This window comes from Sus scrofa, chromosome 13 (assembly GCF_054392235.1).
Source record: "Sus scrofa isolate SSC_HxYL_T2T_F1_AM1 chromosome 13, Sscrofa_HxYL_maternal_Yorkshire_Landrace_v2.0, whole genome shotgun sequence".
NCBI classification, from domain to species: domain Eukaryota; kingdom Metazoa; phylum Chordata; class Mammalia; order Artiodactyla; family Suidae; genus Sus; species Sus scrofa.
Window position 1 is genome coordinate 160,258,426 of NC_139395.1, and position 22,030 is coordinate 160,280,455.

Consider the following 22,030-nt stretch of genomic DNA (forward strand, 5'->3'; position numbering starts at 1 on the left):
TACAAAAGTGGGCAAGGTCCAAAGGCCAATTCCAAGATCTTAGGGATGAATTCCAAGGGTTCAGACCTGTGTTTGACAACAGGTCTGTCTGTTCCTATGTCCTTGGGGGCAAATTAATTAATCTTTAAGCCTCAAGTTCTTTAGTTATGAAATAAGAATAGAAATAGTAATTGCTTCCAAGAATTCTCATGAAGATTAAATGAGATAATATATGTGAAGCCTTTAGTCCTGTCTCAGCCACATAGAAAATGCTCCATGGTGGCAGTTAAGAGTCTAAATTATTTTAGCATTGGCAGTATCTTTAGGATAAGTGCCTAACTTGGAGATGGACATGATGCACGCTAGTGTGTTATTTCTGGAGTGTTTCTCAGCTTATACATGATGATGTTTTTATAACCATAATCGATATAATTATGCAACCAGTATTTGCTTTTTCAAGGTAATATTTATTGCACACTAGCAGCATGCCAGGCACTGTAAGGCACGTGGTGCATATCATGTTATAGAATCCCTACTACAGCCCTATCAGTTATCCTTATTACACCCATTTTTCAGCTGAGAGCATTTCAGTAGTTTACCTGTAGTCACATAACTAGGCAGTGATGGGGTCAGACCTTGAACCAGGCAGGTACTAAATTCTAACCTAAGAAGATAATTACAAATAAATAAAAACATTGTACACAAAATGTTTAACATAGACAATTTTTTTTTACCTTTTCATTGTAGATATTTCAAACATAGACAAAAGTAGAAAGAACATTGTGAGCCCTCATAAGTTCTTCACTCAGCTTCAGCAGTCAGCCCATGGCAAATCTCGGACATATATGTTATAAAACTGGAAATAAACTATATGTTCAATTCGAGGGAACTTTAACATGGATATGTATTATAGAATTTTTTTTTTTTGTCTTTTTTTTGTTGTTGTTGTTATTGTTGTTGCTATTTCTTGGGCCACTCCCGCGGCATATGGAGATTCCCAGGCTAGGGGTTGAATCCGAGCTGCAGCCACCGGCCTACGCCAGAGCCACAGCAATGCCGGATCCGAGCCGTGTCTGCAACCTACACCACAGCTCACGGCAACGCCGGATCGTTAACCCACTGAGCAAGGGCAGGGACCGAACCCGCAACCTCATGGTTCCTAGTCGGATTCCTTAACCACTGCGCCACGACGGGAACTCCATATAGATAGAATTTTTGAGTCAATAAAATGTTTATGAAGCGCTTATAATAACCTGAAAGTTATGCTATATACTAAAGGATGGCATATATAATTATACATATTACATAATCACAGCTAATTTTTAGTGGCACACTGTAGATCCTGGAAATCTACATGTTTCTGTCCTACCCTTTTTCTGTTTTCCTAAATTGTATGTCATGAGCATATTTTATCTTTAATGACACAAAAACTATTTCCTTTATGTTTAGAAAAATATATAGGTGTATTCATGTGTAAAGAGGGAGTGCTTATTTATCTGACTTCACTATGGAAATCAGTTTATGCAAACAGAGTATCTCATATAACTGAAGCTTATCTCCTCTTAATTATCAAACAATATTTTATTTTACTAATATTAAATTTCAGTCTATAGTATCAAAATTTACATACATTCCAACTTTCTGAGAATATATTTACCATAATTCATACTTTTCTAAATGACTGAGGGTCATCACCTTAAACAGTAATTGTATTGTCTCTCTACTGGTGCCAGTGAGGATGTGGTGCTGATGAGAAGTATAAAAATAATGCTATATATTTGAATATCGTTTTGTGGTTTCCAAGCAGTTGCATGTAGCATTAACTATTTGGTCCTTAGTCTGTGAGGTTATTTGCTTATGTGTTTATTTATCCCCAGAGTACTATAATATTTTCTGTTCTCATGTCTTCTTTTTATAGTTTTTATTTCTCTTCTTTAGCGATCGATTTTCTTCTTGTGCCAGCCTCATCTTAATCCTCATTCCTTCTCTAATGTACTACTTCTAATCTCCTTTGGACTAGGAAGAAACAAAAGACAACCAACATCATTTAGGGTGCATATAAAGTCCGTGCATTTACTCACTCACTTGACAAATATGTAAAATGAGTGCGCTTCACTGTGTACTCAGCACTGGGCGGGGGGGCAATACAAAGATAAACAAGGCACAAATCCTGTCCTCAGAAAAGTTTTAATCTAGCAGCAGTTCTGAGATGTATGCCTCCTTTTCTAGAATCTGTAGTAGAATTTGATATGCTCTTTGAAAACAGTAGAGATTAAGTATTATGTAGTTCAGAGGAGGGGTGACTGGGGGCTCTACCAGAAGAGGGGATGCTGGATTTGAGGCTTGTAAAACAAGGAGCAGACCGAGGTAGAAGAAAAGAACATTGCTAAAACCGTGAGCAAAGCTGGGAAGAATCAAAGGGTAATGACTCTACAAAGGAGTAGTTGGGTTTAACTGGAGCACAGAGTGTGTGAAGGTGAGTAGTGGGAAATAAAGTGGTAAAAATAAATTGGGACCAGAAAGTGAAAGGACTTGATTACCAGGCCAGGAATTTGGACTTTATTCAGTAGACAATGGGGAGCTTTTGAAAGTTTTTAGTAGGAGAGTAACATAATCAGAGCTGTGCCTCAGAAAGATTAATCTGGCAGTGGTAAGCAAAATGGATTGGAGAAGGGAGTGACCAGGGGACACAGATCAGGTAGGAGACTATCTCAGTAGTCCAGAAAAAGGCAATGAGGCCCTAACTAGGGCAGGGGCAAAGGGAACGAACAGAGCCAACAGAGCCAGGAAACTGATTGATGAGGCACAGCGGGAGAATTGATCCATCATATTTGGGGAGGGAGGAGGGGGAAAGCACCAAAGACATCATTACAATATTGAGCCTGAGTGGGGCCATAAACAGAAGCAGAGGGCTAAAGGGCAGGAGCAGATTTGGGAGCAGAAAGCACAAGTTTAATTTTGAACACAGCACATAGGTACTGACTGGGTATCCAGGAGAGTTCAGCTGAGCTTTTGGAGATCAGAGACTATAGGGCAGCAAAAGGGTCAGGCTTGAAGATCAAGATGTGGCATTCTCTCGGTCTCAAAGACAAAAGACAGAGAGGCAAGAGCAGAGCTTTTCAGAGAGTCTTGAGGGATTTATGTGTGGTCCACTTCATAACCAGTTTAGGTTGCTTGCAGGTCTTTTTCACTTCCTTTCCATTCTTAACCACATTTGGAATGCCACATGGTGGCTTGCAGATGTGTGAATTATACATAAAAACCTACAAAATATATTATAAAGTAGTGAAGTAATATGGAATATAGCTAATAGGGTCAGTTTCACATTATCCACAGTCATTATCTTCACATATAATATATTCCTGTGTGACCTTAGAGAAGTCATTGTACCTCTCTGGGTCTCAGATTCCTCATCAGTTAAATGAAGACGTTGATTAATATCCCTGGTCATTATAACCATCTGCAAGCAGCCAAACTGACAATGTATAACAGTCACTTGAGGAAGGGAGGGGAGGAGGCCAAGGCTCAGGAATCTGATTTTTTTAACCTGCCCAGGTGATTCTGATACACAGTCCGAGCTGGCAGCCACTGCTCTGCACACTCCAGCTCTTACATTATCGTTATCACTTTAGACAAAATGAGCATTTTAGGGTCACAATTCACAAATAAGAAAACATATCCCAAATAACAAACTTGCTAGCAAATTCCATCTACAAGAAAGTACTTCTCCTCTCCTGTTAAGAGTAAGATATAAAACATATTTGAAAAGCACTATAATTTAGAAGTGTCCTGTGATGTTATAAATGTGAAAGATCCATGTGAAGGGGGAGATTCCTTGAAGGGCCGGAAAACCAGGGAGGGTGAGACACAGGCACACCTCCAGTGTGCTCTTCTCTGTCCTCACGGGGGCTGGCCATGTTCCCAGAGATCAGCTATGCCTGTGTTCCACAGTTGATTTTAATGCTCTAGCCGTGCCTGTTGAAACTGCATATATCAGCATTAAAAATGAACCTGTGTAGACAGTTTTAGTCTGTTCTTGCTGCTATAACAAAATACCATAGACTGGGTGGCTTATAAACAACAAAAATGTATTTCTCAGTCATGGAGACTAGAAGTCCGAGATCAGGATGCCAGCATGGTCAGGTGAGGAACTTCTTCTAGGTCACAGACTTCTCCTTGTATCCTCACACGGCAGAGGGGGCTAGAGAGCTCTGCCAGGCCTCATTTAGAAGAGCCCATTCATGAGGGCTCTACCCTCAGGACCAAATCACCTCCCAAAGGCCCCACCTCTAATGCCATCACATTGGGATTAGAATTCCAGCATAGGAATTATGGCAGCGGGGGGTGGGGCGGGTGGGGGAATGGGACACAAATATTCAGACCACAGGGCAGACTCAGAACAGATGTAAAGTGAAAAATTTTAAAAGCCTCTAGAAATTCCAGTAGGGGTTAGCCCTCTCATTAATTAAAGGGCTCATCTTTTAACACACCCTCTTTGTTTTGTTCATTTTTCATCATCCGTTTCCTAATTGAACTTTCACACAGCTCCATTATTACCACATGTCCTCAGTCATAGGAGATATATTCTAAAGGCCCCAGAATCTAGAGTGTGATATACTGGGCCACGCAGGTGGGAAGAAGCAGAGGGATGAGGGGTCAGTTCTTTCTTCACTTTCTCTATCTTTCTCCCTTCCTCCTGCTGAGGTAACAGTCTCCTGAACTTGACAGGTTGGACTGGAGAAACAGGTTTGAGTACGGAAAATGTGAAAGTTTCCAACGTCCAAACAAATTTTGACATCCCATATGCCCATATGTATTTATAGGGGGGCTGCTATAAGTGGGGCATTCCACTGAGCATTTATTTTCCTTAGAAATGAGCGACCAAGTATGGGTTTGGATGAGCACTGGCTACTACTAAAATTCCAGAGCTCAGTGCAGAGAAGTAATGATGGTGATGATGCTAGTACTTGACATTCGTCTGGATCTTAACAGTATTTTCACAGAATTGCATTCGGTGCCCTCCCACTCCCTGGGGAACTCCTTCTCTCATCCTCATTTATATCACCACTCATCTCCTTTGTACTTTGGCCTGCAGTTAGCCAATACCTTTCCCCAATCAAACTGTGGCTTTGTGACTGTTTATACTGTTAGGTGGTCTGGTAGCCTCATGAAAGTAATGTACTCCAAGGCATGAGTGAGGTTTAAGCCTCTTGGGGAAATTTGTATTTTAAAAATGAAGCTTGTTAGACAACCTCTTTTTTTTTTTTTTTCCCTCTCCAATTAGTGACACATGAAGGGAGTTATTTTTGAGTAGGGCTCTCAGACACATCCTCTTTGTCCTCTTTGCCCCAACCCACAAAACATTATCTACATTTGTAAAAAAGAATAACTTAGGAAACCAGCCAAGCAGCCTTATGTATCTTATGTATCTTATGTATCTTATCTCCCACCCTCCACCCAGTGTCTCTTTCTTTCCCTCTCTCTCCCTTCCCACCCTGCCTCTCTCTCTCAGCTCTGCATGTTGCTATGCTTTCAATGTCACCTCTCTGTATCATACACCTGCTGGCCTCCACAAGGCTGGACCCACCAACCTTAGTTCCTAATCTGTTCCCACTCTAGATTCTGAGTCTTGGTTTCAACCTCTATTTGTAGTCTTGTAGCTGCTTTTTAAATTTAGCTCTTTAGATTTTGTTCCCCTGATCTCGGAGATAGTTTAGTAAAACAGATGAGGTATAGCTCCGGAATCACATGCCACTTACTAGGCATATGACCCTAGGTGAGGTATTTAGCATCTCTAAGTCTCTGTTTCCTCATATGTAAAATGGGCATATTGTGAGGATTAAATATGATATATAAATAGGATCGGGAACATGCTGTTAAGAATTCAGTACAGGAGTTCTGGATGTGGCTCAGGGGGTTCAGGACCTGACATTCTCTCTGTGAGGATGTGGGTTTGATCCCTGGCCTCACTCAGTGGGTTAAGGATCAAGCCTTGGCACAAGCTGCAGTGTGGGTCACAGAGGTAGCCCAAATCTGGTGTGGTTGTGGCTGTGCCATAAGCCCCAGCTGCAGCTCCGATTCGACCCCTATACTGAGAATTTCCATATGCTGCAGGTGCAGCCATAAAAAGGAAAAGAAAAAAAAAAGGAGTTTAGTACATGTAATTACTATTATTATTTATTATCTCTACGTCTCTCAACAATTTTGATTCAGATTCCCTCTACTGATTCTACCTTGGAGGATCTAATTCTTGAGTGTACTATGCTGGTCAGAACTAGTTTCCCACACCTGATCTTTTCAGCTAATTTACACTGAAAGTTGATAATGATGGGAATTATATTTTCTGAACAACAACAATAAAAAAAACACAACAGGACATAATTTTATAAATACGAGCGTATTTATGGGGATAATAAAAGGTAAGATTTGAAACCAGATCTGTCCAGGAAATCAGACTTACGACTTCTTATAATATGAATGTTATACTCTAAATGAAGATAAATTTCAGAGTCACTAGGTAGGGCTAAACATAATTAAATGACCTCTCTGATAACCCATTGTCTTGAGAAAGCAGGGTCAATAACACAGGGAACAGTTGTCTACATTCCAGGGAGTTATTTTTCTCTCTACAAAAGAGAAAGCAGATTCTTTGAAGTCAAATCTGTAGTTATATCTGAATTCCACTACTTAAAATCCATGGACAAAAAGACTCAAAAACCCCTGTAATTAATCTGTTACTACTAAGGAAACTAAGGCTCAGATAAATCAAATAATTCAACCACGATTAATGATACCTATCTTGCAGACATATTATGAAGATTAGAAATTATGTATAAAAAGCTGACATATTGTTTGGTCTAAATAAATCCATTTCCTGGAAATCTAGAGCCAGGTTTCTCTTCAAGATGAAAAGGAACTGAAATTTTGCCCACCTTCAACATATAACCAAGCACTGTATTTAAAAACAAACAAAAAACTATCTAGCCACTATAAAACATGGAAGTAAATATTTTCCACATACATGTTTTTAACCCCAGTTTGTCCATTAAGTATATCCAGATAGACATATTTGATATAAACTAAGTACTTTTGCAACATTGATTTCGAAAAAGGAAGTTTTCAAAGGATTCCTAATGCACTTTAGCAGTTTAGAATGTCTTATTATTATATAAGGGAAACCTATAATAATCTAAGACTGTGTCATTTTTTTAAAAAGCTGTAAAAAATGATCACTTAACATTTTATGGAAAAATATGGAGGCACTTAGAGAAACCTCACAAAAAAGAAACTCCATATTTTGATATATTTAATGCCTAATTTCCAAGTAGAAATACTGCTCTTATCTAAAATTTTGAACATTTTAGTTAAGTTAAAAAATTGTATGCTGAACGGTTTTTATTTATTTCTGAGTCAGTAACTTTGAACTTTGTCCCATATGCCTCTTTAATTAATAGTGAATAAAATAATCCTGATTTTTCAAAAATTGAAACACAATCTTAAGCCACCAAGTTTCCAAATTATGATATTTCCAATGGCAAATGAAATAACATGCTGTCCGTGCAGTTAGTGATTTTAGGCAATTTGAACATCATGATAAAAGGAGGAGGGAGGTGGGGAGATTACAAGCAGTGTTATAATTAAAGGTCTGTTGATTCTTCAGTTTAAATGCCATTGTTGAAAGATTTTTCACTCAGATGTCAAAGTCTGTGGCCAGCCAAAACTTGGCATGCTAGAACTCAGCCCAGGGAAACATTGTGTTCTATGGATTTAAAAACCAAAATCTGTTAAGAACAGAAATGTCGGTCTTGGGCTGATTTCTCATGAATCAGAACCAGAGAATAGCCAAATACCACCTCCTCTTTATGAAAGGAAGTAGTGCAGGTGGATGTTAATGGGAAGTGTTTGTTCAGATGGAAAATGAAGCAAAATGATCATTAGATGTCATCAGACAGTGCACTGAGTAAAAGTTTTCTGTAATTAAAGCATGGTTCTTTGAGAAGTTTGAAATATTTTAGAAGCTTCTTTTAGTTAATCTCCAATGGATGATTAATTGAGGAGCAGTATTTACCTATTTTCCAAGATTTGCATATTTAGGTTCAGTTTCACCAAATCACATCTCTCCTTACTGCAAAAACTTGAAACAAACTTTATTTGCCTAACTCACATGCCTAGAAATATATTTTCAAACACCATATTTCCTTTGCTTTTATTTGAAGGTTACAAACTAGCAACCTGTGAGCTGCATCAGACTAGCCTACAGAAAAAAATAAAAAATTGTCCATACAATATTTTTAAATAATTTGAGAATTTGAACCATTAAAGATTAAGCAATCTCACCCAAAAAATCCAGATTTTTTTCCCCCGCTTCTCTCGAAAATGTGGAGACCTTGAAATAATAGACCTGCCTTTTTACCTGGGATGAATATTTGGAAGTGAGCATTAGCTGTTTCCTTTAGACAAGCCATGTCTTCTCAAATTAGACAGAGAATCTCTCACCCCATATTTTATGCTATATCCACTTCACTCATTTACTCTATCACCTAGAGGCACTTGACTTTTCTTTCTTTGCTTATGGTATATGTATTAAGTTTCTTTGCTTTCTTTTCTTGTGGTATTAAGTTTTACAGCTTCCAAAATCTTATTTCCAATGAATAATTGCATTGCAAAGGCTATGCATACTTGTGCTTGAAAGATTGCAGGTTACAAAACAATATATACAGCCAGAATTCAATTCTGAGTGGGAAAAATGTTTACATATATATGTGAGAAAAATGTTTATATATATATGTGAACATTTTTATGTGTATATATATAATTATATAAATCATATAATACATAAGCATATATTATTACTATATGTATTATAAGAAGGTTAAAGTGATGTCTCAGGACAGGATTTTTTAAATGTATACATATGCAAAAAATATATACAAATAAGTTAATGAAGAAGCCCCAAGGATATCTTTTGTAGATCCCCTTTTACATGGCTTTTTTACAGCTGATTATTCTTGCTGCCTTTATTTTTTAGAGGATACAATTAAGGATAAGATTTTCATAGTTGTTTTAAGTGCTTGCAAAGGTGTTCTTGCTTGCCCACGCACTGGACTACCACATGGCAAAGCAAGAGAACCAGTTCCTTTGTTGACCTGGCATTGGTTTGTTCTTCTAGAGCACCCTTTGTTGATACTGAAAATTATTCAAAACATTTTAAAAGCATCTTGGCACAGAAAAGTTATACAGAAATATGCCTTAAAATATGAACACAAAAACTCTCAGGGACTGGAACTGAAACTCATCATCACAAAGGCATTGACTTTGTGCCAACCATAAAGAGCAAAGCTCACAGGTAAAGCCATCTAAGTATTTATGGGAATAATTCTGATCCTAGCACTTAGCACAATGCCTGGAAGATAGAAAAGGCTCCAAAAGTATTTGTTAAATAAAATGTGAATAAATTTGCACTCCCACCAAAAACAGTTGACTTGCACATCTAAAAGTCGGTCATCTTTTAAATAAAGAGCAAGCAATAAAATTAGAACTTTACTGGTAAAATTTCCAGACATAGCTTGGGTGCTTCGGAGTTAGCAATGCCATAAACTTTACCTAGAACAGAAATAGTTATGTGTATGCTTGAGTGCATGTATGCGTTTAGAGTAAGAGTAGAAAGGGATAAGAAGTGGTCCTCTTAAAGATGAATTCAATGATTAAAAAAAAAAAAAAAAAAAAAAAAAACTCCTCCTACTCTTAAATATGCCTCTTCCTGCAGGCAGTGCTACCATCACTCTTACTGATGTAACTGTTTTGACCACCTATCTCCACTTCTCAAGAGCATTCTTCACCTTTTGGCTCTATAACATGTTTCATGATTTCCCTGTTCATCTGAATCCTCCTCCTTGCCCCTTCATCCATTCTTCCTTCATCTGCCCACAAAATGTAAGTTTGCCTTTCTTTCCTCCCTCACTGCGTTCTTGAAGTCTGAGGGGAGTTTTAGCACTACCAGACATTTGGAGACCTTCCTGAAAATCCGAGTATCTAGTCCTAGCCTGTAGACTCTGGTGCCACAGACATGGGTTTCCGGTTGCCAACTATACACTCCCACCTCAATGTGCCACCCAGAGCATAGAATGCTCCTCTCCTTTGAGCATTCTAGATGCTAAGCAAGTCAACCCTAAACATACTTTGTGCTTTCCCCTCCCCATGCTCCCCATTCATTCCGTGCTCCTTGCCTAAATTCTAACAGTTGGAACTCTTCCCATGTTCCAAAGTCCATCTCAAACACTACCTTCCTCTGGTAACTTTTTCTAATGTCCATCATCAAATGCTATTCCTCAAGCCAGTGAACCTACAGAATTTTGTTCACAACCCTTTGTGGTGTCAGCCTTATATTGCTTGTATTTTAGTTATGTGGGGTTTATTTTCCCCTGTATTCTAACATTGGGTTTATGGCTTCTTACTCATCTTTATAGCTATTTTCCAGAGCTTAGGTTCTAGCAGAGTCTTTTGCTTATAGCAGGTGCTCATTAAATATATATTGAATTAAACTGACTTTATATATCAGTGGTTGTATGTGTATTATGATTTGAAAGACCCAGAAAGTCCACCTACACAAAGTGTCTCCCCTACTTTCCAGGCCATAATATCTTGCTTTGGGGACTTTCTCTTATACAAATGGGAATTTTCCACCAAGTTGTGTCCTTTTATTCCCTAGCAAGTAAACTATTGGCCAGTTAGTAATTAAGTTACTTCACCTTCTAAGATCTACTCATTATCTCCTAAGAGAGAGCAAAGTCTCAAAAGAATAGGCCAGAGGTCAGGTATAATCTCAAGGTAATAATAAATAGGAAAGAGTACAAAGGAGAGATAGGGTAATGGAGAGTAGCTTGGGCTGTACCACTTTCTGGATGTATGCTTTACTTTTCTCAACTGTAAAACTAGATGATAATAATTTCTACCTTAGAGAGATGTACTTTGAATAATATCTGGCACACTGTAAGTACTAAGTGTTGGCCATCATTATGTATTCACATATATGTGTGACATATATCATATATATAATCATAAGTATATAAAGCATATATGTATATACCTAATACATACATATGTATACATTGAACAATTATCATAATTGTTGTAATTGTTCTGTCACCCCATGAACCTGATGGCTCATCCCAAAGAAACTCTCGGATGGCCAGAGACCTTTTGGGGATGGGGAGTATAAAAGTAAATAGAACAGGTTCTGTCAGACAGACCAAGGTGTGACACAGAGTACTGCTACCTCTCAACTCTGCACGGTGAAGTTTCTTAACCTCTCTGAGCCTCAGCGTCATCAATAAAACCAGAAAACACCTACTTTTACATTTGCTTTGAGGATTAAGTGAGCTTTTGTTCTCCCTAGTGATTTTAAGATTGGATCTTATCCTTTTGATGATTCCTGTCCCTGTTCTGAACTTTACGGATGGTTTTTTGTTGTTGTTGTTGCTTTTTTGAAAAATTAGATCCCAGACTATGTTTTGAGCCAAATTTGAAAGAAGTGGGTGGTACTGTTCCCCCAAAATGGTGACAAGAGCCAGCTAATAATTTCAAACTATTAATTCTTTAATGCAGTAGTGAAATGTTAAAATATGGGCCAGTTAATTTGCACCTAACCTGATAAACAACAAATACTTATCACACTGTGTCTAAATCCTTAATCTAGAACAAACTTACCAGTCAGACCAGGTTTTGTTGTTTTTTCTAAAGAAATATGTTCTACCTGTGGAAATAATTAACTGTACTAATCCACAGGTTTTACAGTTGGTTATTTTTTTACATACAAGAATTTAGATTTTTATCAAAAACAAAAGTCCTTTCCGTGTAGTCCTATTCGAAAGGAGGGGTTTTGGAGTTTTTTTGGTTTGTTTAGTTGGTTGGTAGGTTGGTTGGGAGAGGAAAACAAAGGATGAAAAAAGGTCTTGAAAATATCTATAAGCTCCTCCTGGATATTTGGGTCTGAGAGAAAAGAACCTTGGAATGTACCTTCTCATGTTTAGTCCTGTGGTTGTAGTGCTCTGATGTGGCACTTAATGCTCTAGGGGACCTAGAGCAAGCGTTACAAATGCAACCAAAAGTCTCATAAAAACGAGCCTCTTAACAGTGTGTGAGCTGGTCTGCAATGGCCTCAGGAAATCCCCCCAGCTATTCACGTCCTTTTTATCCACTACATTCTCTGACTCAAAGGGAAACCTCACTTCACCTCCTTGACCAGAATTGAGCAGACATTGATTTGGTTACCCAGTGCTTACTTATTCATTTATTAGTCTTCATCATTTGTATTCCACCAGAACAAAGAATATATCTCGTCTTTGCATTAATTTAAGTTTAAGGATGTGCAAATGTGTGTTTGTGAGAGACTGCATATTTATGTTGATATAATTTTGGGAGTAGCTTGCTTTAATTTAAAATATTTGCCATCAAAGCTGTAGTACATACTCACCGTAACCTACATTGTGCAGAATGATTCTGCTTGACGTGTTAGCTGGATTCCTAAAAATGTTGCATGTAAAGTGAGCTTTTTAAAAGAGAATCATGTTTTTCTATTCACTTCTATAATTAGTCAGGTTAAGTGTCACATGGGAAAAATAAGTGGCCCAATGCATAATTTAAAAAAAAAATTAAGAATTGCAACTTTCACCTCAGTAATAATGATGCCTTTATCTATGGGCACTTTATGTGGCTTAATTGCCCCCAAGAAAAGCCAATAAGAGGCGAATCCAATTAAAAAGCAGATATTTTGGAAGCAAATGCTGTGTGTAAACCACTGTACTGGAGGCACTGGGAAATTCAGAGAAGTGTAAGTCAGGATTTATCCTCAAGGAGCATATAGTCCAGTTAAAGATGCACAGCAGAAAAGATGGGTATTGTTTACAACAGTTAAAGATTTAAATAACAGTTCTAGATATTTAGATATGTTCTTTGCATAATTACATTCATGATTTACATTAAAATATACCAAGTAATTTCCCTTCTGTTAAAAGGACTCATTGATTGGATACTATATATTCTTATAGCTACTATATGGCAACAATGCATGGGCTCTTTGTGAACTCGACTCATAGATTTGTTTAAACAAAGTTTGGGCAATCCAAGCAATAATAATTTGCATTGTGGCAGAATACATGCTTGTGTCGTTTTAAATGTTGAATACCCACTAGCTTTGCAACAGGTTTTCCTTCAGGAATACTTGTTGAACTAATAGACATTTCTAAGTAGATGTTTGATGTTAAGCAACCAAGCACTGGCCTTTGAAGATGTTTTCACTCCTCAATACCAGCTTTGGATGCTATGCTTTCTTTTATTTTAAAACACTGAATTTGTTCTTACTTAGGTAATATGCTCAAAGTAGAGTTGGCCAGAACAGAACCATGAATTCTACAGCAGTGTCTATTTAATGTATAACTCATTATAATCAACCCAAATATCATATAAAGATTTAAAAGAAATAATGTCTTTTTTTTTTTTGTCTTTTTGCCTTTTCTTGAGCCGCTCCAGCGACATATGGAGGTTCCCAGGCTAGGGGTTGAATCAGAGCTGGGGCCGCTGGCCTATGAAAGAATCACAGCAACGCGGGATCTGAGCCGCATCTGCGACCCACACCACAGCTCACGGCAACGCCAGATCCTCAACCCACTGAGCAAGGCCAGGGATCGAACCCGCAACCTCATGCTTCCTAGTCGGATTCATTAACCACTGTGCCACGACGGGAACTCCAGAAATAATATCCTTGGTTACCACCTTAGCTATAACCTGACAAAGAGATTAATGTAAGTTCAGGAGAAAACCAGGGTGGTATGTATGACTTAAGTGTCTGAAAATATACAGGTTCCCATCCATATTATTTATATATATATACCTTTATTCTTCTGCTGAAGTGTAAATAATAATAACAACAATTCCAAACAGATGAGATCTTTAGTTTACAAAGCATTTTGGATACATCATCCTTTTTGAGCCTCAACTTGTGATCTCAGCAACTTGTGAGATTATTAAGTCACATATTATCCACATTTTATAAGTGAAAAATCTACGATGTTTCAAAGGGCAGATGACTTGCTTAAGGACACAGAGCTCTTAAAAGGAGCAGCTGCTTCCCCTAATGCACGCATTGTGACTGGCTCGAAGGAAACAGCAACCCTAACAGAATCATTTCCACACCACAACAGTCCTGCAAGCCTGCGAGGCACCAGGCACCAAAGAGATGCCAAAATGTGACAGGTAGATTTTAATTGTCAGAGGATGGAAGAGCCCTCAGGCCAAAAGGCATACCCGCTATGATTTCATGCAAAAAGGAAAAGGAATGGTTAGCCATCTTTTTTAAGGAGGTTTTTTTTCCTCCACTAATATAGAGCCCTTGGTAAATACTGTGAATTTTCATTACAAAAAGATTGGATAAAATCCTGATAATTTTCCGTGAAAATTATGGCTGCATCTAATCAGGTTGTGTGAGAGTTTTTTCCAGCTCCTTAAGAACATGGACCTCGATATCTAATAAAGTCTCAATCCTGATCTAGACAATCATTCCCACCTACTAAGATTTATGTCCTTTCCACTGAAAAAATCTGTGAATATAATCAGTTGTCTTTGAGCCGGCTTCCTGGAGCTTCTTGCTTATTTAAGAATATGGTGTGGAAATGAAAGAGATCATGGGCCACTTTACTAAAACTGAGTGCACTAGGAATTTATAAAGGAGTATGACTCTGAATCTTGCAAGCCACAGGCTTTCATTGGTGATACAGCATTCAAAAATGCTACTACATTTTGCTACCTGATGAACAGAAAGGTAGAATTTCAAATCAAAAAATTCAGCACCTGGTTCTAGAAGCTAAAAATGTCCATGAGTCCTCCTCCATGCATTATCACATCCTTAAAAAATCTGTACACTTCTGGCCTTCGTTTTGGCTTGGAGAATTAGAGCTGACTTTGAGCTTCTTGAATTTTTTTTTTACTACTATTACTTCAGAGCCTCAGTTAATAGGAAATAATCAAGGTGATATCCCCAACACCTTGGTCCCAGGACACTCCTGATCCCCTTATGAATGTTTCTTTTCCATAATAACATCCCTGCAGTTGTAAAGTATAAGGTGTTTTCATATTCATGATCTGATTAAGTCCTACATTAACCTTTTGTATAGATAGGGCAGTAATAACAATAATAACAATAATAATAAATTATATATATATAAAATACTATCATTCCCATTTTGTATGTAAGGAGATAAACTAAGAACATGATCTGAGGTCACATAGTAGGCAAACAACAGAGCTACAATTAAATTACACCCAGGTGAGCAGATGATATCACTTATGAATATTCACTAGCCTTGCCAAGCCTCATAGATTTTGCCCTATGATTCTCAGCTAGACTTTAGAATTATCTAAAGGGGTTATTTAAGCATAGGTACCAGATATTCACCACTGAGTGTCTGATTCAACAAGTGTAGAGTAGGGTCCAAGCATTTATTTCTGTAACAAGTTTCTAGTCACTGCTAATGCTGTCAAGAATCACCCTTTAGGGGCAATGTCCTACAGATTGTGTGCATATCTGAGTATCAATGACATATCAAGGCAAGATAGTCCTAAGAAGGAAGTTTGTTTTGCATGATGTTGCCTTCCTTTCTCCAATCCTGACCTCCACCAGGAAAAAGTGGAATGAATGTAGGGTGGGGAACTAGCAAGAGAGCACCTCACTGTTTAGAATAAATTAAGGTCTCAGGAATTACTCAACAAAACCCTTCAATTTGCTTCTAACTAGAACCTACTGTTGACTGTTGTTGATTATCTTGAAGATGAGTACCAGTTCACCAATGAAGAGATGTGATAAGACTGGACCTAGGCAAATGTGATTAGATGGATCTATAGGCAACTGATCCAGTAACCAACAATCTTTAGATAGATGGCTCCCTGTCAACTTAGGGGGAAGTTCTTAGAGGCAAGAGGGAGAGACTCACCCCTGACCTATCCTAGTCAATATTTTCTGTAGGCTGGTAAGAAGTCTTGTATCACAAGCTCAGTTTGAAGCAACAAGGTAATGTATCTCTTTTTAAAAAAAAAAAAAAAAAGCTAAGAAAAGTTTCAGCTGTGTTGCGAAATAAGATCCAGATCAAGGTAGCTGATAGTAAGGCTGGTTCCTCTGGAAGCCTTAGGTGAGAATCCATCTCCTTGCCTTTTGTAGCTTCTAGAGACCATCTGCACTCCTTAGCTCATGGTGGGGAAAGGGCTCAGGTTTTAGTCTTTTTTTTTAAATTTATTTAGAAATAACTTCACCTCTTGATTCTGTCATCACATCTCTTACTTCTCACTGTGACCCTCCTATCCCTCTCCTATAAGACCCCTTGTGTTTACATTTAGATCCCATCCACAAGACTCTTTTGCCATATAAGGTAACATTCATAGGTTCTGGGGATTCAAAAAAATGAATATCTTTTTCCGGGTCATTATTCAACCCACCACAGTCCAATTGCAGTGTATCCATCAGACTACATTCAGAATGTAGAACCCCTTTCTCAGCACCAGAATTAAGAGACTCTTTAATAAAATATATACAAAAGGGCGGTGGGCAGGACTATGAAAAGCAAGAATGTGACAGCCGTCTTGTCCAGTGTGGCTGAGAAGGGAGTGGGACCAGGAAACAGATGAGGCCAGTGCCAGTACTTACCAGATAAAATGTCGAAGTCACTCAGCTCTTCCCTGTAAACCAAAAGAACCAGAGTCTCCTAAATACCACCTCGGTCAAAGATTCCATGCTTTTATAGAAATCTATCACGCTGTTCCTAGATAACATTTAAATGCAAAACCAAGGAGTTCCCGCCTTGGCCTTGGCGCAGTGGTTAATGAATCTGACTAGGAACCATGAGGTTGTGGGTTCGATCCCTGCCCTTGCACAATGGGTTAACGATCCGGCATTGCCATGAGCTGTAGTGTAGGTTGCAGATGCGGCTTGGATCCCGCGTTGCTGTGGCTCTGGCGTAGGCTGGCAGCTACAGCTCCAATTAGACCCCTAGCCTGAGAACCTCCATATGCCGTGGGAGCGGCCCAAGAAATCACAAAAAGACAAAAAAATAAAATAAAATAAAATAAAATAAATGCAAAACCAAGAGCTTGTTTACCTATCTCTAATATTCAGTATAAATCTTGTCCACTTTTCTTTTGAATTAAAAATTCACTTAAATTTTGAATTTAGAATGTATTATCCAAGACCTTCTTGCTACAAAAATAGTGGCAGGCTATAAAAATCTCTAGCACAAGTGCTTTTCCCTCACTAATTCTTAAAATCCTCCCCAACAATACTCCTTTAGTCTAAGCATCCAATCGGTAGTCTTGGGGCAATAAATACACCCCTTTTACATATCGGAAACTTGAGGCACAGAAAAAATAAATTGCAGTTGCATATGAAGAACTAAGAGTTAAGAGCTGTTGCCTCCAGCTTTTCTGAGATAGCATCTTCCGCCATGGGCAGGTGTAATAACAGACAATACATGCAGTATACGGAACAGAGTGTAAAGGCCTTGTCCTGAAGATCTTGGTCTCTAGGCAGGACTGACAAACTAGAGGACAGTCACTCAGTGACTGCTGTCATTATTACAAGCGTCAAAGAGGTGGGAAAGGGCTCAGGTTTTAGTCTTCTTTTTTTTAGTGTGATTTGGCCCCTTCTCCAATAAGGGTGTGGACGTTGACCACTGATTCTCCAAAGGAAAGATGGCTCATTTGATAGAAATCTGCTGATGGTGTTCGAGTCATCCCACAAATACCAGTTTCAAATGATGATTTACAGAGGGCCACGAAGAATAATTTGGAGGAAGTTTATAGGAAGGAAAGCTTTGAGAGCTGAACCAGAAAAGGTGCTTGAAAGTAAATCAAATTATGGCATACATTGAATTATGGCATTTATTATTATGTGCAGAGTATGCATGGAATTTTGAACTAAAAGCTGAGGAAGCAAAGGTCTAGAAACTCTCATGCATAGTAAATAAATTAACCCTTTGTTCTCCTGCTTTCTATGTTCCTTATATTCGATGTCTTATTCATACAGATGTACACTGAAAAGGACTAATAAACCATTCTCTGCCATGGATGTATTTAACTGTTTGTGTATGCGACTAAAATGGATTCCTCCAGGAGACTTTCTTTGGTTTCATGTAGACACAGTCAGTATTTCAAAGGCCACGAATTCTTTGAGAAAAGGAGAGGGGTTGTGTCTGTTTACGACTATCAAACTTTCCTAAGCTTATTAAATTAGGAACCCTTGTCCTTTTCTTCTGTAATTTGAAATTTTTTCTAGTAATATGTTTGGCGAAGAAAAAAAAAAAACTGCTAAATAAGTCAGGGTCTAATAACTGCATTAATGACTGTTCTAAAACCCATGAGTTCAGAATACTGTATCATTCAGGGCCTAGTCTTAACTTTCTCCTCTAAAAGATCAGTTTTCATTGCTGTTTTCTATGCTGGAAACTACGTAGTGTAAGGAAATCAGCTTATCATCAGCAGGTCATCAGCCCTTGAAATATCTGCCCATGAGAAAAAAAAAAAAAAATATGATTGGAATCCTGTCACCAAGGAAATGGTTTAAAAATCTGTTTATTTCGGTGCCAAATGAAAATCTCAGCTTCAAGTAGTTATCTTTATTTTGCAATGACTTCAGTTCTTTAGCCCATTCATTCATTACATGGCTACTATACACTAATCATTTAGAAAAAAAGAACTCGCTAGATGATCATATAAACCTTAAATATAACTATATGTTTGTGTGTGTTCCTGTGCTTTTTTAAAGAGCACATTTGTGACAGGAAGTGAAGAATGGCATAGTCAGGGAAAAATTAAAGAGACACGATGTAATTATCCAAACTGGAATTAAGCCAATTAATAACCCGTGTGCTAACACTACCCTCAAAGTGCTGAAAATGCCGTCAGATATTTAATGCCCTGGGTGGTCATAGCCAGCGATCTTCACCTCATCCATTTTCAACACTATGCAGGGACACGGCTCGCCCAGGCTTCTCTGGAAGGGCTGCCACCTCAAGTGAGATTGTATAGTCTGAACACAGGATTCTCTCACGTGATTGGGCACAGATTTACACTTATATCTTAATGAAATTAAAACACCGGTGTTTTATGCATTTGCTTATTTATTCAACACGTATTTATTGAATACGTACCATGCACCAGCCCAGCATTGTGGCTGAGGGTGCAGGCTTTACCGTCAGCTCGCCTGGATTCCATCCCCAGCTCCACACCGACTAGCTATGTGCTCTTGGGCAAGCCACCGAACTCTTTACGCCTCGATTTCCTTTTCTATGTGATGAGGACTGGTAGTACCTAATTCATAGGGTTGCTGTGGCACTAAAGTATGCTTTTAAAAAGTGTTAAGTACTTCGCAGAGTGCTTAACACAATTCAAGTATTCAGTGATATGATGATGCTGATGGTGATGATGATGATGGTGACGATGATTAGCCAGGAAATATACCAAAGTCTAGGAACAAAGAGATCAAACACCAGCAGATAAGCCTCGAAGTTTAGATTCCAGAACTTCTCTCGTACAACTTATTTTAAAAATATAGGCACACTGTGGGTGAAAGAGATTGAATCTTTCAGTTTATAGCAGTATTTCTAATCACTGAGGAGATCTGCTACATGGAAAATTAGCTATAAGCAACTTTTTCTATACCTTTCCAATAGACGTCTATGTATTAGGTCCTTGCTTTGCTTGTGTGCATTCATGCTTTAAGCTTGGATGCTTTGAACATAGCACATCCATAGTTTGCAGTTTCATTTATTTTCACCCTCATTTTCTTCCTTCCTCAATAAAAACTACCACGTAATCACCAGCCATGGTTTCTATCTGTGTTAGATCATGTCACCCTCAAAATAATCTTATGGGATGGATACTACCCCCTTGTACAGACAGGGAAACCAAGGCTCTGAAGAGTAGCAGGGACTCACACACTGTTTGACTCTAAAGCTCATTCTCCTTTCATGCAGGTCACCCAGCACACATTCACTAAGCACTTTGCTACCGTGCCCTGGGTTCTTGTCTATCAGGTACTCCTACCTTCAGGAGGACCCACCAATGTCAAAATCACTGATTCCTCCTACTCCTAAATTGATTGACAGTGGACCATGTGTTTTAGGTATGTCACAGCAGCCATTGTTAAAGAGGTTGGCATGCAAATAAACCAAATTACTCTGGCCATGACTTCGCTCGGATTACTTGCCTTTGAGTGGGCTCCCAGGTGCCTGACATTTCTTTCAGTTTTCTTCTTTCACTCTAAGTAGCAACATCGTTGCTGAAGCATGACTGAGAGAGTTTTTGCTTTCATATACACTATGATTCTTGTTTTAGGACAAGAGACTTAATCTCTCCAGTAACATCTGATGGCACTGTTCTCTTAATAAGCACCTCTTTCCCCATTTAAAAAAAGAAAAAAATTACCTTCAATTGTCTGCTGTCAAGGAGATCCTTACTGAATATGATCATGTGTGCCCAAAAAAGATAACATCAAATAGGTGGGCAGATAATACAGTTTCGCCTTTCTATTTTAGTAGCTTGTTTCAATTGAAATATATAGGAAAAGTTACCCATAGCTAATCTTCCAGGTAGAAAAATCTCATCAGTGATTGAAAATGCCACTCTAAGCTGAAAGGCTCAGTCTCTTTCACCCACAGTGTGCCTGTATTTTTTAAATGAGTTGTATGAGAGAACCACATCGTTGGTGATGTGTAGCAGACAATATTCACAAAGAGAATTGCAAACTCTGGGAGAGGTCTTTGTAGATAGATCAACTGGCCTTCACCAGGTTGGAACGTGGCACAGCTATACCTTGCTAAGACTGGGCCAGTACAAGGTTATATTTTTCTACTTTTCTCTGAGAATGAATTAAGCACTTAAATCCCTATCCCTAGAAATCAAAATAAACCAGAAAAAATTTCCACTTAGCTCTTTAGACATTTTTAAAAATTAGAGGTCTGTGCATTAACTGTATAGATGAAGAAATCTTGTTTTTCTGGAGACAGGGGTGATTTCCATACCTGTTGGGTCAGAATCGTTCAAGAAAGCTAGAAGTTGGCTGGTGTGATGGAAACAGCACTGGTGGGCCACTGGAGCCTTGGCTTCCACTGTTGACACTGCTGTTGTCTCTGTGATTTATTGGCCCGAGTCTCTGGGCCTCAGTTTCCTCATCGGCTAAAGCAGGGCGTTGGAAAGATTGATCTCTGTGGCTCTTCCAGGCTCTGGTGTTCTCGGGGTCTGCGAATCGCCTTCAGTGTCTGCCATAGTCTGCCTTGCCAGCTCTGTTTGTCACAAAGATTAATCCATTTTAACTGTACCTTGGAGTGCTCCCGGGAGAGGAGGATGGATGGATTGTTTTGCACCTATTATTGCATCAGAACTTTTGCCTTTTTAGATGAGATCGTGCCATGCCTAAAATCTGTCTGCCTGTCTGCCCACTGACTTTGTCTGTGCTGATTTCTTGCCACGGTGCCTCTTCTTCCAGCATCCATCTCTCTCCAAGATCTAGACTCGGCATCCGACTGTACCTGTCTTGTTCTCTGCAGCATCTGTCTGCTACACTCCTAGATCATCGTTAATAAACTTTCACACATTACATGAAGACCCTAATATGTTGGTACCTGCACATAAATATCTCCTGTTCATAAAACTAGGGGAGAAAACTCCATTTTTTTAAAAGACCTCTATCTAGTGCCATTTGTATTTGCACTTTTTGTTTAGTTGTAAGTTTTAATAGTTCCCCCTTTGAGGATTTGTCAGTACGAGCAGTATTGCTTATCAGAACACACCAACAGTCTTTTTGTAATATTCGCTTTTCCCCTTTGGTTCAGCCGAGCCTGCTGACAGATCATTCAAATTCAATTGTTTTATGTCTAAGCCGAACAGCTAATTAAAGTAGGGATGATTAACCTGACTGGCAGTGTCGCTCTCCCTCTCGCGCTCTCTCTCCCTCTCCCTTTCTCTCTCTCCCTCCCTCCTGTTCCAATCAGTCTTTTTCTCACACTCTCTCTCT

At 38.7% G+C, this 22,030-nt stretch overlaps 1 protein-coding gene across 45 annotated transcripts in view; it reads left to right on the top strand.

Moving 5' to 3' along the window:
- Positions 1-22,030, top strand: part of ZBTB20 (zinc finger and BTB domain containing 20) — a 792,790-nt gene that overhangs the window by 651,647 nt on the left and 119,113 nt on the right. The gene's annotated exons all lie outside the window — the stretch shown is intronic.